General features: G+C 45.4%; 1 protein-coding gene across 2 annotated transcripts in view; it reads right to left on the bottom strand.

Moving 5' to 3' along the window:
- Positions 1–19,729, bottom strand: part of LOC146867068 (cGMP-dependent protein kinase 2-like) — a 1,824,148-nt gene that overhangs the window by 1,043,947 nt on the left and 760,472 nt on the right. The gene's annotated exons all lie outside the window — the stretch shown is intronic.

Here is a 19,729-nt window from a genome sequence, read left to right as displayed (position 1 = left end):
TGGCTTCATCCTAATGAATGATTTTTATTCACACTTCACCATCTCTGGAAGTTCATAAGAGTACTGAACTTAAAAAAGGGAATGAAAACAATGAGGTTTTGCAGAAGAAACCCTCAGTAATAAGTAACAAAAAGATTTTGGGGGAAAAAACTCCTGCAGAAATTTCTCTTCTCGCAGAAATTTTCACTCGGAAGGAAAGTTGTGGCAATTATCCTAACTTCCTGGCACAGATTTACTAAGGCGGATGTCTGCGCAAAGTGATGCAAAATGACTCAAAGTGATGCAACTTGGCATATCGTATTTACTTTCCATCGGAAAGGTCATTTAATGCCGGAAATGTGTCATTTTCTCAGAGCGAAAAATGCACTTTCTGCTTTGCACTGGATGGCGTCAACAGTGCATTGCCTCTGTGTAATTTGGGCAGATCAGTGCCAAGGCTCAGACGTTTTTACACAAAGACCGATCTACTAATAAAGCCAGACCTGGATTTGTATAAAAAATAACGCTTCATTAAAGCAGACGCTAACAAGAAGGGGTACTTTCTTCTCTCTAAAAAACCTACACCCTGCATTGTGCTCAACGACATAGCACACATGTAGCGCATGTGGTCCTTCTAAATATGTCCTGGCAGTATTTGCACTGGAATGGGATGTGTCCTGTACACATTCTATGATAGACAGCTCCCATCGACCTCTGCCAAGCTGTGTGCCATGCAAGGCAGACTATTAAAGAGCCGCAGGCTAATCTAAATAGCCCACTGTGTTGCTTTCTACCCCCTTGCACAAGTTTGGTTGATGCCTTGAATTGATTGAAAAACATCTGGGCCCACAGCTTTGCAAAGTACACATGTATTGGTGAGATTCTAATTTCATGCCCCCATACTCAAGCTTCAAAGAGCATCAAATCTAAAATGCCTCCTTTGATCTCATTTGGACTTTCAGGAACAATGGCTGCAGAAGTAAAATAAATAAAATAAAAACAGTGCCCATGCTTGTAGTGTTTATTTTATTTTTACTCAAGGATAAAGGAAATCAAATAAGATCCATGGCAATATTCATTAAAAAAAATAACACATTTTCTCATTTGTTTCTATATGCACGGAAAGAATTTCACATGTCCTTAAACAATTATATACCAGACTCCACTGCTCACATAATTAAGGTATTGTCAGAGAACCAGCAAAGTAAAATCAAACAAAGCAGCATACACAACAAGGGAAATTATAGATATAACCAATAAGACATAATACCAGTTCTGTGCGCAAGTGTAAAAAAAATGCAAAACTAGATTACTGTTCTTCTGTTGCGGATTCTACCACACAATAATCATGTCATTCATATCACTTTCGTGAGTCTAATTTTGTGATGTCAAACGTCTATATTTTCGGTAGGCAGGAAGGCAAAGGCAGCCGATCGCTCTTATGGTGTTAATTACTAATGGAGTGTCATAATTTAAGTGAATATGTCCTGTATTTCTGAGAACTAAACAAACCTAAGGGTGCGTGCCGAAGATGTCACTTTATATACAGACATGCCCCCTTCTTCCAAGACGATTAAATGTGAGTCACTCTATATGATCTCGTTACCATTCAGGTGGATTTATATCTCCAGAAGGGAGATATAAAGTCACTGAGTGTGGGGTTACACCCAGTAAAACCAGATGAGCGTCTGCATACTTTCTCCTCCTGCTGGAAGGGGGAATATGGTGGAACACAGCATGCTGTTTTGGGCCCGGTAGATCAGGGTTGTTCTCTCAATTCCCTATTCTGGGGCTGAAAACTCATGATGCCCAGTCATTTTTTTGAGGAGGGCACCCCCATCTCTAAATACCGGCCTTTGTTCTGTGTTAGGTATCTTTACAGCGTAGGCTAATTTATTAAGAAGAAAGTATGGGATCTATTTTGCAGAGGATTCACTTCAAATCCCTCTGTGTCGTGTTTAAGGCACTGCACGGTCTAGGGCCTATACCATTGCAGAACAAATTTAGCTGGTAAGCCCCCACCCGTTGCCTTCGGTCCTCCTCAGCTAATTGGGTGGAAGTACCTTTGGTTAGAAGAGCTAAATTGGGGGGGCAAGCTTTCAGTGTTGCTGCTGCAAGACTTTGGAATAAGCTGCCCACGGAGCTGCGGCAGATGAAAGATCTTTTGCCGTTTCGAAAGAAAATAAAAACCTGGCTCTTTCCCTGAGTTTTATGTCTCCTTGTCTCTGTTATAGGTGTCTTTTCCGTCTCTTTAGCGCCAGGATGCCCGATGGGTTTCAGCGGGCTTAATAAGTATACATTACATTACATTACATTACATCTTCAGACACTCCTCAACACGATGACAAACTGTTAGGCTATTTGCATATAATCAGTGGATTACTGCCAAACTCAATTTAACTGGTACTTTGTTAATGCGTTTGTGTACCTCATCTTCAACTAAGTTTGGAAGTAAATGACGCTTCCATCTTTGTGCTGGCCATTTTGCACATAGACAAGCAGCAAACTAGGAAATCTGGGTGGTTTTGGCTAAATAGAAAACTAAAACCACAGTCATGCCAAGCAAATTGAAATACAGTTGGCTGGCGGGTAAACTCAAAGTGATTTCTTGGATGGCGCAAGGCAAATCGTATTTCTCAGTTACCAATAAGCTGACAAAGAGTGTCTAAAATGTCTACTGTTTAGAAATATTGTGGCGATTATGGTGAAACCGCTAAATTAGCAATGTGTATAATCTTCAAACATGCCATGGTCATTATAGCTAGTTGTATGGTCCTGTGATTTGCATTAGTCCCACACATTTGGAATTGGCCTCAACTGAGTGGTACTGAGATGCTTTAATAAGACATTACCAATATTAATTTGGGTCCATAACCCAATGTTTATGAGAAAGCACACTGCTCACCTGGTAAAGGTCAGTAGGGAGCTCTCTTGAAGAGTGATATGTAGCAAAACAAGGCAGCAAACTGATGATGACGAGTGAAATACCACCTTCTGGGACAAGGTAGACAAAAACAAAGCACTACTTGCAATGTAAAGCAAGGGCACCTTTGAAAACTCGCTAGTGCAACTACCCGACCATAAGAAGAACAATTTCTTTGGTAGAAACTAACAACTTCGAGTACCAAAAATACATCGACTTGTGTGACCCACAGTGTCTAAATCTATACTTCCCCTTTATGCACTTACTGTTGTATATTGTGGTCTTTGATATTCTTCTATTACAATTTTTGATATCCTTGATATTTAGCTGTACAATCCTACCAGCATCGAACATAGTTAGGAGAGTGTCGGATAGTTTAAAGTATTTTGAAGTCAAAGAGGTAATTGGTTTGGAATTATAGTTTGCACTGCATGGGTGAAGCCCAGAATGTAGAAAAGCCATATAAATTGTATCCGTTTCTACATGAATAGCCAAATAGTGACATCAGTTTCTGGAAAACAAGTCAACAAAAATATCAGGCACTTGATAACAGTTTTATCGGGTTCTGGATGAGAGATGATCAAGGTTATTAGGTTCTGAATAACGGGTAATGACTGTAACAGATACAGAAATTCACGCAGGCCCATCTAAAGAAGTTTGAAAGGGCATGTACGAGGATGGAACAGCCCTTATGACTTATTAAGGCTGTCCGACAAATAGGGTAATATCAGCTAGTTCCAGAGGAAAGGGCAACGTTTTGTAAATAAGATACTGTCAATCATAAGGTTTTTAGCCAAAGAAATATGGTTGAATTTATTTTTTGAAAATGTTAGGTACAAACAAACTTTTTTCCAATTGTTTTTCAGAAGCGTTTTTTGTGAAAAATAACATTTATCTCACAGATCACATTTTGAGGCAGCTTTGCCTTAGCTTTAATTTGGTACAAGGCTTGGTTGGAGGGAAAAGTTCAGAAGGACAGATTTCTCTCTGAAGTGCCAAACAGAACTGCTACAGTGTGCACAAGATTCAACATAATTGCAACCTCTGTTACATTTTCCCCAATGTCAGACATTTGACAGCAATACAAGGCCAGTTTACGTATCTGAGAATAAAATAAACAATAACGATTGATGGAGTGGAGATTTCGTATTTGCATTTTTCTCATTTGTAGGGGCACATCGTAATCATGTGTAGAGAGATACTCGCATATAATCCTGTCGTGTGAAATGTGAAGTGTTAGAATTGTGAACAGTGCTAAGGTGACAATGTGTCATATTTTAGTTACTGACAAGTAGCATGAAGGGTTACAGTAGGAAATGAATGCAACTAGCAGAAAACGTTAAGATGAAGAAACTGTGTTATGAAGTATGACATTACTCATGTTATAATAATAATACTTTACATAATTTGGTAAATGTGTTAGTCGAAATGTAATATAGTTATGAAACTCGTAATGTTTAACTGATACATTATTATGTTATCCTAGGCTAAAGGCCTGAAATGTAAACCCCTGACAAACTCTTGCTGTAGGATTAATGTTCTGAATTTCATGTGCACTGTGGAAGCTGTTCTTTCTCATTGTTTTGCATTGCAGGTGGACAAACATTCGTTTAGTCAACGTAATGTCATTGCTTTATCAGCTAGGCAAGAAGAGAAGAAGTTACAATTACATAGTTTGGAGGTGATAAGGAAAAAGTTGGTTTCACGCGTGAGAAGGCACAGAAACCAAGGACAAATTGTTGCAAAGGATGTACATGGAGAACACCATGGAAAAGTACACTTATGACTGTACCCATTGTGGAGTACGTGGGAGAAGTGCATCATGGGAATTCTACCTGTGGATAACTGGTTGTTGGAATTAGGGATAGTGCCCACATTTGTCTTACCTTTGGAGAGGGAGCATCTCAGAACAAGCTCTTGTGATGGTGGCTTTATGCTACTTGACCCATCTCAAGAGTGGAGAGACTTCTTAGGAAGACTCCATGACTGATCCTTCCTCCTGATTCAAAATGATTACTCACCTACGTAGGGATGTCACATTCGCGATAGAGTAGGGATAGATTTAATGTTCTTCATTCACCAACCCTCGATGCAGGGATATTTGGACTCATGCTTCTTGATTGTCTGTGTCCTCCTTCTCAAACTAATAATTCTGTTCATGTTGCACAGTCTGAACTGGGTGCATAGATTTGGTATATGCTGTTTCCTTTATACCCTTGTGTTGAGGTGTGTCTATGTTCAATTATTTTTGGCCTTGTAATAAAGCAAACTAACCTTACTTAATTGTCCTTTGGTTATTATGTATCAGGAAGAGGTAACTTTAATTTGACTGTGCATTAATGATTTTCTCCCCTTCACACTTCCTGCTGCCTAAAAGACCTATCGGAGTGTGCCTCTAGAAAAGTTCCAGAATCAATTGAAACAGCCCTTTCAGTTGGAGTAGGATGGTTTGCACATGAAGTAAGGGGAAAATCTAGAATTGGTTTAGCATAGGTGGAACCCAGAACCCCAAAATCCACGAATTAGAGCCCAATGATCGAGAACGGAAGGCAACAGAATCTGGTGGGGACCAACGAGTTTGACGGTGCGGCGAGATCAGCGGTGGAAAGAGGAGTGTGTATTAACAGGATGTGTGTAGAATGTTAGATAGTGGGAATGGTTTGATTGTGTGTTGTCTTGTGGAGTTAGAGTGAGACTCGAGTGAAGGTGTTTTCGGATCTGACTTGGCCCAAGGACTGAGATTTGAGTTACAAGTCCCAAAGTGGCCTAAGATCCCGGAATGTTAATAGGTGTAGAAGACACCGTGATTGTGATTATCTGATCAGAGAATTGAGAAGCTGCCATGAGACGTCATCAGCAGTTCCACCTAAGACAGGGAACTTTGTGTGAATGGGACGTATGGGAATCGTCTAGTGGACCTTGCTTACAGGGGTTAACTATATCGATTTGGGTGATCCACGCTGGTCGAGGGTTACTGTGTGTAAATGCTCTTGAGTGGTTGAATTCTAGCAATCTTTTAGAACGGCAGACAATTGTGGACTTAAGATGTTTGTGTAGTGAATGTGTACAGAGAGATTGTGAAGAAGAGTGAGCCGCTGCGAGGAGTGAGAGTGACGTTGGATTGTGCTGTGCTGTTATAGGTCCTTTGGTGTAACGCCGTGCTGGGATTGGTTGATGGTCATCGGTAACATCTGTTACTGACAAAGATCATTTTGCCATATTAATTTAACAAATATTGCATTTTGTTAGGGAAAGTTCTGAACAACTCGGTGCTGGTTATCGAGATATTGAGAGAGTTCCTGGGATTGAAGCAAATGCACTTCTATTTCTTTTCCACCAAGGCTAAGTAGTTTACGGACTCTGATTTTGGAAGACATGGAATTCCTGAGCTTCGGAGTGCCACAGTCTCCTCAATAGATTGCAGCATTGAGAGCTGAACTGTTACAAGGAGTTATTGAGGAGATTGGCTCTGACCTGATAAGGGATGTAAATTGAATTATGAACTGTAAATAATATTGTCTGAAGAAGATAACCTAGGTCCGAGTGGAAGAAGAATACATTTTGGCATTCCATCTAAGACAAAAAGGTGAAAGAGGGCTAAGGAGGTCTTCTGGGCTGTGTAAAAACTGTAAAGAAAAGAAATTTCCAAGGCTTTAAGAGTTGCTTAGTAACTTTGTCATACGTGGAGAAAGGAGGAGAAAAGAGACTCTGGGGCATATTCTGAAGAACGTGTGATAACCATCGCATAAGTTGCATAACGCAACCTTCAACATCGCAGTCCATCACGGGAAACTTACGCCATGTTAACTAAGTATTCACAACATGGCGGTACCATGCGATAGTCACCAGACAACGCGTCAAATGGGCGTGTTAAAATCAATGGCACGCCGCAAAAATGCGAAACACGAATGCAAAAAAGCTGCCATGAGGCCAATTGCGATACAAAAATCAGCGAAAACCAGCAACAGGCCTGCAATCCACACGTGTCTGGTGGGAACAATCACCATAAAAGTTGAAAAAAATAACAGACAAACAAATACCAAATAACAGTGAAGAACCGTGGATGTCGCAGGAGCAAATACGGAGGAGAACCAGTACCCCACAAGCTCCCCGGAGGACCTGCCTGGGACCTCGTGGTCAAGGAAGGCCAAGGAGAAGAAGAGTAGGAAGAAACGCTTCAGTCTGCAGGAAAACAGGATCCTGATAACGGAGGTGGACGAACACCATCAACAACTGTTTGTCCCCTCCACTGTGTCATTGGCAGAAAAAAACGGACTGTGGCAGGCCATCGTGGACAAGGTGAATGCAGTGGGAATGCTGAAGAGGACAATGGATGAGGTCAAGAGGCGCTGGAATGACGTCAAGCGCAAAACCAAGCTGAAACTCGCCAACAACCGGAAGGCAGCAATGCAGACTGGACGTGGGAGTCCTGCGCCACAGGAGGAGCTGGACGACATGGAGGACATGGAGGAAATGGTGTCCACAGTCATCAGTGGGGAGATGGTGGCAGGAGTTGGGGGACCAGACACTGCTCAACAGGACCGGACACAACAGCAACAGGGTGAGTAACGACCAGGGACTGGGGGACGGGGGGAGATGGGGACAATGTTACACATGCACAATTGAACTGAGCACAGCTGCGGATAAATCATGCCCCAGACCCCAACTCCCACCAAGAGAACAATGTACCCAAGTATGCAACATCTCAGCACTGTATAAGCACAGAAGTCAAAGGCACACCCCATTTAAGGGATAAGGGGCAGCCAAATCAGAGCTGTAGGGGCGACTGCCCCAAAATGCAGCACACACACATCACTTGCAGAGCACATCAACATTGACAATGATGTGGCACAAGCTGAAACATGTTCACCACAGAACAGAGGACACAACTGGTGGCCAATCACAAGTGGCATTGCAGGGAAATGTGAGTTGATAATGTACAAGTACAAACACACAGCCGTGATGTTGTCGAAATGTCCACCGTCCCGCAGCAAATGGGCAGCCCCTTCGAAACGGCCCCGATGTACACAGTCATGCAGTCTGTATGTAAATATGTACAATGCGACAACACACATGTGAAAACATTGTTAAACTGCACCTCCCCTTCACATTGCAGAGGGACGCTCAACACCTCCTGCAGAGCAGTCCCAACCTCTCTTCTCTGATGACGAAGAGGACCACAACACCTTTGACTCCGACGCCCTTCAAGAGTTCATTGACAGTCTCCACAGCCCACCTCCTGGAGCAGGGCATCCAAACTGCAACGAGGACACCCCACCCCCTGCACAGACCACACAGCAGGAAGCACCCACCACCATGGCTGCCTCCCAGGACCCCCACGAAGAACACATGGCCTTCCAATTCCGTGTGTTGGGGTGCCAGGAACAGCTGGCTGAACAGGTGTGAGTGGGCTTCAACTGCATGGCAGACAAACTAGATGCCATACGTGGGTGTGTAAGTCCCATTAGGGACCACTCACAGTCCCTAACGGACACCAACAGTCCGCTCCATTCTCTCCAACGAACCATGGCTGACATCGCTAGTCCTGACTGTGAGACAAGAACGACTGTCTAGTTAGAGTGGCTCCAGCGAGCTCACCCAAGAGTTGGGACTCATGAGGAGGCTCATGGAGAACATTGAGCGGGCCAATGCGGAAAGAGCGGCTGTCACGGCTGCACACCAGCGAGAGGTAGCTGGGTTCCACAATGACCTCAAAACCATCCTCATGGCATTGCTGCCACAAGGCCTGGCGCCGATGCATGCCACTGATAACACTACATCCACATCTCCTCCCCCTGAAATGTCAGTGCCACACAGTGCAGCAGACATTCCACCTCCGGCCCCTGAGGTGTCACTGCCACACAGTGCTGGAGAAAGGCCAGCACCACTCACACATGAGGCACATGAAGCAGCAAAGTACGAGGATGCGGATTAATCTGCTCTCGTGGTCAGAAGGAAGCGTTAGCATTCATCTCTGCCTCATGGCCGGTTTCAGCTTGGTTCTGCCCTCTGCATCATCACCTTCCACTGTCCCCCGATACACTCAGCGACACTCACCTTGGACCTCGCAATGGACTGCCATATTCTGTTTGATCGCCAATGGCACAGCAATCAGACTGCGGACTGAACTCTTCCACTTCCTTTGGACTAGTCATTCCCTAAATGACTCTGGCTAGCCCTCCACGGGCCATCATTTGAAAGTGGGATTTGCATGGCCCTGTACTGCTCCAGATGCAACACTCCACTGAATGTAGATTAAACATTCCAAATCACACAGATGTGTCATCTCTATGGTCTTTCAAGTGTGGTAGTATGGATGAATGTAGGGTCAGTGAATTCCTCTTACGTCCATGTGGTTCATGTTGTTGGACTTGGGTCACAGGATGACACATTGGCGATTATCATCCGGGTGGCACCGACGCAACAACAGCGACACACACATTTGTTACTTCCTTGTCCAGCCCCGTACGGAACCACACCCAGAGCCCCGGGGCCACTGTCCAAACCCTTACGCTGGACTGGCATACGCCAGGCCAGCCCACTACGCTTACGCTCCAGGGTGGGACAACAACGCCACATGTGCCAGGACACCCCTGTAGTGATCTGCTGCTCACAAGTCTAGTTGTCAGCATGCCACGGCCACTCCCTCATGGCTGGTTTACACCCACACCACACCCATCCAGTACACGCGTCACAGCACATGTGACCCTACCAATAAAAAGGGGCGGGCACACATGCACGATGCCATTTCCAACCTCTCTCGGGGTGTATCCATGTGGTGTGCATGTAGGCATGAGGGGCCAGGGGCCTGCGACATCACATTTCGCAGGCCTGGAGGGGTCATGATGGCGTCCGCACCACGAAACTCAATCATAGAGGGTCCATGACTGTGGGGGCACAGACTTGGTGGTACCGGATACACTGCGGCCCGCACAGGCACACCGCCACGGGATGGTGACTTTCGCTGCACTGAGGTAGGGGCACCTTAAGTGCTGAGCGGGTGTGCAGCCTGCGATGATGCCCCGTCCCGGCGGTCCAGCCGGCTCAGGTTTTGTGTGCCCTGCTGGACCGCAGTGTAGGCCTGAGCCAGTGGGCAGGGCGGGCCTAACGCCACGTGGCATCACCTCCTGGATCACAGAGGTAGTGGCACCTATTAGGCTGAGTGGGTGTGCAAACTGTGATGAGGCCGGGTGCACTGGTATGTCCTCTGCCATGGAGTAATCAAGACCCAGCACCAAATGTGACACCTGGTGGCCTGCGGAGCGGGGCTGCATGGAGGGTGCTATGTCCGCGGGCCTGGGCTTGTGGTTTGCAGCGGTACGTGGTGTACCCTCTTTTCTACACACCGGTGGCAGAAGGTGAGCAGTGAGGCCTAGTTTTGCAGGGGCGGGCATGCACCACTGGGCGACGGGAGGGGCTGGGGTGCAGCTGCATGGGTGCGCAGGGGTGGACAGGCGATGATGTTGTGTGCAATTGTATGTACTTTGCCATTCATGTATCTGGACTCTGTTTCAGATGACGGGTCTGTCTCAGATGTGGGACCAGGTGAACTGCACTACATACCGGCACGTGGTTGGAGACACACCGGTGGCAGCAGGTGAGCAGTGTGGCCTGGGTGCGCAGTGTCGGCACTCTCTCTCCCTGTCCCTCTCTTCTTCTCTCTCTCCCCCTCTCTGTCCTTCTATCTCTCTCTCCCCCTCTCTGTCCGTCTATCTCTCTCTCTCCCTCTCTTTCTCTTTCTCTCCTTCGCTCTCTCTTTGTCCCTTGATGTGCGCAGGACACACCTTCTTATCACGATTTTCGGCTTGCAGGCTGTGACCTACGGATTGTCCTGAGAGGAGCCGCCACGTGTCATCATTTCTGTTCTGTGCTTATTTTAATAAATTTTCATTTGTTGCTTCGAAGGTGAATGTGTGATGCTCATTTTTGTGATGACACTTGCATGTCACCAGATGTGATTGTGCGACATCATGTGGGTTATTTGGTATATGATTTGTGTAGTTGATGTGGCATGTCTTTGGACGGGGGGCGGGGGAGGGGGGTCCTGGGTGTGGTAGCAGTGGGTGTTGTGGCCCTCTTGGGGGTCAGGCACACATGTTCAGTGGCTCCATGGCATCTGTTGTTCTTGAGGTGTGGCACTGGGCTGGGCTCTCTTTTGTGGTGCAGGTTGTAGTCCGACTTTGCACTAGGTCGGAGCAGGTGTTAGTTTCCTGGTGCTAACGCACCTTATCGCATGTTTTGTGATCTTATCGCATATCAGGCTGGTCATTGGGAATGTTGCGGAGTGGTGTTGTTGCGGCTTTTTGCTCTGGAACGCCTACTCTGCATCTCATTAGCGATAGTTGCCGGGGTCATCCGTGGCGATGTATTTGCGGATGCTATCACTGGAAAACTGGTGATATCGGCTGTTTGCACCAGTTTGTGAATGGGGTGGTAAATCGCAAATTTGGCTGCGATAAAGTGCCGTTAACTCGGCGATATTTCTTTTAGAATATGGCCCTCTGTGTGCTATTCAACTCTTTGAACTGTGATCCGAGCTACTCTAAAATGGAGTCTAGAAATACGAAAAGAAGTCACAAATGTATTGTAGGTGCACTCAATATTGTGGAGATTGTAGTAATAGCTGCAGTCATTATAGAGTCAGTTTTAAGTTGACCTGGAAGCGAGGAGCATGGGGTCGGGTGCATGGGACATCCACACCTAGTACTGCAGTCTCAAGAGAAGGTATACTAGGATCTGAGAAAGGCTTAATTGAGCTAACTAATCGCTTCCTTCATGTAGACCTGTTTAAGGGAGATTATTTATTAAGTGCTTATGCTAGGTTGCTGTATGAGTGTGTAGACACTATGGAGGTTAGAGATTGTTATGCATGCATGCAATTACATGCATCAGTTGAAGAGGAAATCACTAACCATCATTTACCATTGACTTATGACATTAGTTGTAGTTTACTCCTTAGTATGCTCTCTGGAAAGGGTCATTATGAGTACTATTTCTCAAATTAGGATGTGGTACTTTCAGAAATACCTGTTTATAAACATTTCAATAAGTACGATGCTCAACAGAGAGTAGAAAGAATGGAAAATTACTTTGCAACAAATGCAACATTAGACACTGCTTACCCGCATAGACATAATTTAACTTGCACAGTAACTGATATACAAAACAAATTTATAGACCAGGTAGAAGATCGACGTAGGGGATTAGTTAACAGCGTTGATAACAAGGATAAGGATTCAGATTGGACAAAGGAGGAGTTGGCTCATAAAGCTAAAGGTAGTTCTGGTGCGATAGCTCTAGATTTGCAATAGCGAGGAAAGATTTGCATACGATAATCTTAGAGTAGTTACAATTCTCTATTTGTAGGACAGAGTGGATGCGATCACATATTTTTGGTCAGTGACCCTAGGAAGACATTTTTGCAGGAGTCAGTCTTTATGGTACCAGGAGCATACTTTGTGTGTGGGAAGAATGCGTATGTATGTTTGCCTAGCAAATGGTACGTTACGTGTTACTTGGTGGTTGTGTTTCCAAAAATATACCATGTGGATGATTTGGAGAGTCTTGAAGCAAAGCCGAACAGCAGGGAAAAATCATGGGTTTAGTGCTAGAGAGGTTTTGGCAGACATCCTCAGAGCAATAATACCTTGTTTTTGAGTTGTGTTTAACACGACTAAGTCTTTGCTACTCATTGATGGGGAGATAGTTTCAATAAGGGCGATGATGATGCAGAACTGGCATGCATTAGACGTCCTACTCAATAGAGGGTGAAGTATGTCAGATGCTGAAGGTCCAACAGTGTTGTACTTATATCCCTGAAAGAAGTGAAGATCTGAGGGGATATATTAGTAATATCACTGGCATGCATTGTGAAATACAGGATTTGGCAGCCCAAGGAGTTTGGGGTCAGATTGGAAAAAGATTTGGCACAGCTGGAAGGTGGTTTACAAATTTGGGAAGTGGAATCTTTGGTTACATCCTATAACCGATACTGCTTGTCTTGTGAAACGTGAAGTGTTAGAAATGTGAACCATTTTAACTTAACTATGTGACATATTTAATTATTTGTATCACAAATAGATAGAGAGAGAAAATTAGACCAGCTGCAAACTCCCGATTTAAATGGTTAGACAAAAAAGGCAACTGGAATATTCAAAGTGTATTTTATGGAGGCCTGTTCATAGACAATTTGTAAGGGCGATTTTAACCAAGATTTTATATTGGGAGATCTTAAATTAAATCTGACTGGATAAGCAGGGATCCAGGTGACATTTTGCTCTTAAAAATACCTACAGGTATACCCGAAGGGTTTCTGTATTCGTCGGGTACCTTGAGTATGAATAAAAATGTATTCTAAGGTTTTTTGTTCAGTATAATAATTCAATTAAGCCTTTTGTATTCCTGCCTACGTGTTTTGGCCCACACAAAGAGCCCAGTCGGATCTGGGGCCTTCGTCAGGGCTTAATAAGTCTGTCTCTCCCTTCTAAGGCATGCTCTTCATGCACACATATGAGGCCTAAGGCTCTCACCTGTCTTGTTACTTCTTTTTTATAGCGATTTCTGAAAGAAATAGCATTTGAACTTGTATATTTGTATAAATAGAGGTTAAACCTAGTGCTTTTTACTTGGTAGTGCCGTGAGATACTGGTTCCATCCAAAAGCTCTCAGAGACAACTTACCAGTGGGCCAATTTCTAAGACTCCGGTGCAACTGTACAGAGAAATCTACCTACGATAGCCATGCTTCCTTACTATAAATAAACTTGAGGATAAATTATACCCAAAGAGCCTAATCAAAAAAGCCAACAAAAGAGCTCGACACAACCAAAGAGACACTCTTCTAGAGACATACAATAAACTGAAAAATGAAAACTAGTGTGTGTGACCACCAATGGGACACATGCCAATACAATGTAAAAGATAGTGCTACGACACGGGTAAATCCTGACATCAGCCTCAATGAACCTCAACAGACCTATGTTTGCATTTAGTAGAGGAAGAGCACTTAAAGACATGCTAGTACACACAAGACCGAAACAGAAGGGGAACAAAATACAGACAATACGGTCAATGTGGAACATACCTGTGGTTGTTGTTCATTACCCTTGTGGCCAATGCAACGTCTGTCCACTGACAAAAGCTACATAATATCTAGACCCAGGACTATGCACACCATAGGTCCTCAAAAAATTTACTAACTGTAATAGCACTAAAGTAGTATACATCATCACATGTAAGTGCACATTGAAATACATAGGGATGACTACTAGGAAAGAAAAACCACATTTAAATGAACACAGGAGCACTTTCTGGTGTAAAACAACAATCACAAAGATTCCTGACAGCAGGCCACACAAAAAATGACTTCACCTGGTCGATAATAGAACAAGCATTGGCATAGCCAATAGGTCTCGCTTTTGGGACCTTATAATTATTTAGGTATGCAGCACAATATCCTTGGTGCAACATCAACTGTTGCATGGCTAAACACTTATAAGGTCCCAAAGGCGAGACCTATTGGCTATGCCAATGCTTGTTTTATTATTTTAAACTAATCCATTTCCGACTGGCAAACATTATTTTTTTTTATACATATGTCAAGGTTTTATTCTACTTTATAAAGTAGCATACTGCTTGCTAGATGTTAAAAATCGTGGAGAGAGTTTTTGAGACGTATACGAGCTTGAAGATAGTGTCTGGATTTTTTTTTTCTTGCCGCGAGGTAAGGGTCCGTGAATATTGATTGTTCTGTTCCTCCTCATTTCCTGCGCCCCCGAGTGACGCTCCTCCCTGAGAGGGAGTTGCTGCTTCTCCTCCTAATCCTTCATGTTTCTTCATTAAATGCTTTCTTCCTTCCTAGCGCCGGTGGCTAGAGAAATGGCGGCGGTGCACATGAAGTAGTACGTCTTCGCTGTCAGGATGACTGACTGAAGACCTCCCAGCTGCAGCGCCCTGGACAGCCCGTGACTAGGTGCTCATCAGGCGGTTGTCTCTGCACTAGATTACGGCCCCTCCAGTGCCAGGCCACCCGCGGCTTGGTAGCCACTCAGGGCACCGTTTACTCTAATAAGTGAAGTCTAAGGACGCGCAGAAGTGGCCCTGAAAAGAAATGCGCTCATGGGGGTTGTGCTTAAGGATTTGAGAAGGTTAAGAATCGGGGCAAGTGAGGTTTGGGTGGTTTGCGAAAGGGTGAGGGGACAGTATTGTGGGTGTGGTGGCTAGCAGGGAGGGTGCAGAAGTGTGATGGTAGTATCTAAATGGGTTAATGGTTAAAGATGTCAGCAAAATAAGCACTCAATACCCGATGGGCTTCCAGCGAAAGGGCTCTGTCTCATAGGCACGTTGATGGGGGCAGTAATGAGGCTCGTAATAGAACCAAGGAGCGTAAGTGTTGGGTGGGGGGCATCAGATGCCTGTAAGTTAGCAATGCAAGAGTAGCTCTCTTAGTTTAGGGTTGTGTATTGAATGCAGGTTCAAAGTTTAGACCCGGCCTTTATCATTCCCAGGTCAATGAAATAACCTCCGGATTTCGAACGGGTAATAATTGACAAGCATTGGCCGCGCCGCAGTAAAAGTAATGCCGAGCGGCCGTAAAAGCGAGTCATCGCGATCGCTCTGAAAGCGAAAGTGATCGCGATGACGCGCTAAAGCACGAGTTTTCAAAGTGCTGCTGGCGCGTGCACGCTTGCGTGAACGCAAGCGCTAGGCCAGCCAGCAGAACTTTGAAAACTCACCTCCAAAATGTCTCTCCGAGCCAGCGCATGCGCTGGGCTCAGCGTGACCTAAAAACTGCTGTCACCCGCCAGTGAAAAACAGTTACCAAGAAATGAACAGAGATGTATCTATAGATTATCCAGCATGACACAAGGACTGAATGTAGAAATCCAATGGACACAACTATCCTGAATAGACTGTTCAAGGAAGACCAAGAATAGACATATAACAACAGTTCAGGACACTGTTTGCTGCAGGGGACTCACAGCGCCAGGAAAGGAGGAGCCCAGGGACTCACATGTGCGCTCATAAGCTACAGCACCAGGAAAAGGAGGAGCTCAGGAGCATGCCTGCGCCGCGCGCTCCTAAGCGCTGCTCACCTCTTGTGGTGGGGGAAGTGCGCAAGCAAAGCCTGGGCCAAATGCGGGCTTGTCTGTGCCCAGATAAGGCCCGGCAGGGTCCCCCCTCTTGGTTTTTTGCTTTTCATCTTCCTCAACTTTTCCCTGCCAACCATCAAGCAAAGGGACGAGGCTCCTGCGCACAAAATGAATTGAATTCAGATTTCATCACCTGGATCAAGGTAAGTTCACGGGGCATTACCATCTGGATATCTTATAGCGAGGGGGTGGTTAAAAAGTTCTGCGGCTCCCCTCCTCACTGTATTTCGATTGCTAGTATGTATTGATTTATTTGTAGCACCAACTCTTCTTGGATAAATCCAGCTAAACTAAGATCGCCTTATCCCACGTGCTTTCATTGCACTGTTACATCACCTTGCAATTATAAAGATATGTCTCTCACCTAGCCAGTCTCAATGGGGAAACACAAGACCGCTGCAACAGTCCAAGTAACTCCTGCAATTTCAACTATGGACTGTTTCTTACAGAGAGCAGCGGGGGTCCTTGTAAAGGAAATTGAGCTGGTGGGTAGCCTGCTCTCACGCTCCCCAGTAAATCAGCTGCAACCTAGATCTTCTAGCCCGGCAAGTGGTCAGGCCCCTAAGTTGTGCACCCTGGGAATCGAGGAACTGGTCAATCCTTCTGCACCCCACCTCTGGTCAGGATCCTGGCCAAGGCACAAGAGTCGAAACTCAAGTTGCTGGGGGCGGCAAGTAAGGATCAAACAGTTCCAGTGTTTGTGCCTGGTCGTGGGACATCTGTTATCAACCCAGCTACGACAGTAATACAATTGGATACCCAGGGGGCTCAGTAGGGGGTCTGGACCTAGGGCCAAGCATAAGAGCACCACATTGGGGGCCAGGGCAAAACGACTTAGAGCAGACTTCTCAACTTCAATCAATTCGGGAGCTGCTCCCCTCTCGAAAGATGATCTGACAGACATGCTGGAAGCTTGTGTGGGCTCCCTCCTGGATGGACTGGATTCCAAACTGGAACAGATTAAGCAAAGTCTGGGCACAATTGAGAGGGAACTCTCTTACTGGTCCCAAAACAATAAGTTGGCCAGTAACATAGATAATACTGACCAAATGTCCCTGTTAGTTAGTGGTGGGAAAAATATGGGCCAAAGCAAGGCTATTTTACAACCTGCAAATGGGGAGGCTTACACAATCCGCATTCTTTTGCAAATGAGTATCATCCCCTCCACTGTCTCTATGACCCAGCCTCGCTCACTTGCACCATCAAAGAAAGGTCCTCAGAGGGAGCCATCTAGGACAAAGGTTAGCCGAGGTAGTAACACGACCGCTAGGAGAGAGCCTGGCAGGGGAGAAGCTCCTACCCTGGCATCTGTGGAGCCGGGTATGTAGCCCCTGAGCCCAAACATCATCCATTTACCTCCAAAAGCAACACCTTATGTTGTGGTCTTGGGCTACATACCTGTGTTAAAGCCTGGCTCCACCGAAGACTTTTATCAGTTAAAAAACAAAGTATTGCATCGCTTAAATAATTATACAACCCTGTGATATATAGTGGAGGGGCACAACATCATGGTCCAAATGGTGGCCTGGATTGGAGTGTCTATAAAGAGTAGTAATGGTGACTGTCTGATAATCAACTTTAATCGGCCACATTTGGTAGAGAGAATCCTTCATGCAGCCAGCTTTCGCACTTCCACGGGCCCTTTCAGTTCCATCACTGCCCTTCCTCTAGGCTACTTCTACAGAGCCCCATCCCTGGCACCAACGCCAAGTTTATGGCACCCCAGAAGACCATACTGCACAGTTTTTCAAGAGTGGCATCAGGTTTCCTCACCAGTCCCAGGCTCCAATGCCTCTGCACCCCTGGGGTCTCTTGATAACTGTAATTGACTAGAAGGGCCTGAGACTACGATCCCTATGGTCTCTTCTCTGAAACCGGACTTTATGCACCAGTCGGTCCAAGGCAATACCGAATCTCACTCCAGGGACATTAATTATTGCAACCTTATCTCCTGGAGCATAGCTGACCTGCAAGCAAGTTTTTAGCTCCAGAGTGGCATTGTTTTGTTCAAATGTTTGACATTATTTGGTTGCAGGAGACACAGGCTGTTGATAATTCCTTTTTGCTGGAAGGGTACAAGTCGTTCACCCTGGTGGCATTCCCGCCGAGAAACGGTTGAGCTGAGGGGGGGCTTGCAGTTTATGTCTCACTTAGGCTAAAAGGTGATATTGTTGAGATGAACACAGATAGTTCTTGCCTGCAAGCCTTGCTATTTCCCAGAGTGTTTAGTGGACTATTGCTCTTGAACTTTTATAATGCAACTTCATCCCTACCCGAGGTATAAAATATATTGCGTTTGGGCACTTTTCTGACTAGTTTTAATGCTTCTAGTCATTACACCCCTAACATTGTATTGGTGGGTGATTTTAATGATCATCTCTGTGGATATCCAAGAACTCAGGGTGTAGGGGGTTCTTCCTGTCCCCGCCACTTTGGTGTGCATTTTGAACACAGTAGACAGGGGCACAACTTAAATACCCTAGTATGCGATCTTGACCTCCAATCAGTGATGGGCAAATTGGACACAGCCCAGAGGGATATTACTCCTACTTTAAAGGGCACAGCAGTGACTCTTTTATTGATGTTATTCTTGTCTCCACCCCTTTTTTTATTTGATATCTGACTTTACTATTAAAGCAAGTACCTATAGTGATCAGAATCCCCTATGCCTGAAAGCCAGATGTCCATCTTTGGGCTTGAAGAAGGGGAGTAGGGGGAGGATGGTCACTACAGTCTATAGACGGGGGTAGAAGGCTTAAATGGGCGCAGATTGTTCCTGGTTCGTTTAATGAGACCCTTTTAGTCACATGCCAGAACGAGATCCAGATTTGTCTGGCTGCACAGTGGCAGCCGGTTGTGGCAATTGTTAAAGCTTTTGAATCTATATCTTGTTCTATTGCTGACCTAATGAAGATCCTCTCCTCCAAAAGCCTACGTGGCAGAGCACAAAGATGGTTTGATACTGCATGTTCATGTGTGGCCAGGAGACATTGCATGCCGTCCCCAGAAATAGATACTTAGCTAGAACTTGTATAACGCACTATAAAGTAGCCCTTAGAAGGAGGATGCTTGGAGCAAGCTCATGGAAGCCAGTACAATCAGGAGTAGCATCAAGTTTTGGGGTATTGTTAATAGCCCGATCTTGGGAGCAGGGACAGCAAGCGCTCTGGATGCACACATCACAGAGAATGACTGGGTCAGCCACTTTGAGGGAATGTTTGGGGGTATCTAGAATCAGAGCTCACTCGGTGGGGAGGATAACATCAAAAACTCAGCCCTGACAATCTTGGAGAGTGAAGTGAGGTGCTGAATAGTTTGTATGACATGCAATAAGGCCACCGAATCGGATGGGATCCCTCCCGACCTTTACATGTCCAATACTGAGTTCTGCGCACCAGTGATTACAGCCGTCATCAACGCGGCTGTTAGGTCTGGCCCCCCAGCCTCATGGGCCACATCCACCATTGTCCCAGACTTTAGAAAGGGGAACAGAGACAGCACACATTGTAATAGGCCCATCTCCCTGTTGGAGTGGTCGGTCTTTTTAGCCTTCATGGACCTCTCCTCTGCATTTGATTGCGTGAACAGATGCAGGTTGTGGCAGACCCTGCTCTCTCTGGGGGTGTATAAGGACATAGTTCTCTTGCTACAAGACCTCCACCAAGATACTAAGGCAG

This window comes from Triturus cristatus, chromosome 1_2 (assembly GCF_964204655.1).
Source record: "Triturus cristatus chromosome 1_2, aTriCri1.1, whole genome shotgun sequence".
In the NCBI taxonomy this organism is placed as follows: Eukaryota; Metazoa; Chordata; class Amphibia; order Caudata; family Salamandridae; genus Triturus; species Triturus cristatus.
Note: the sequence above shows the minus strand (reverse complement) of the source record. Positions and strands in the feature narration are given on the sequence as shown.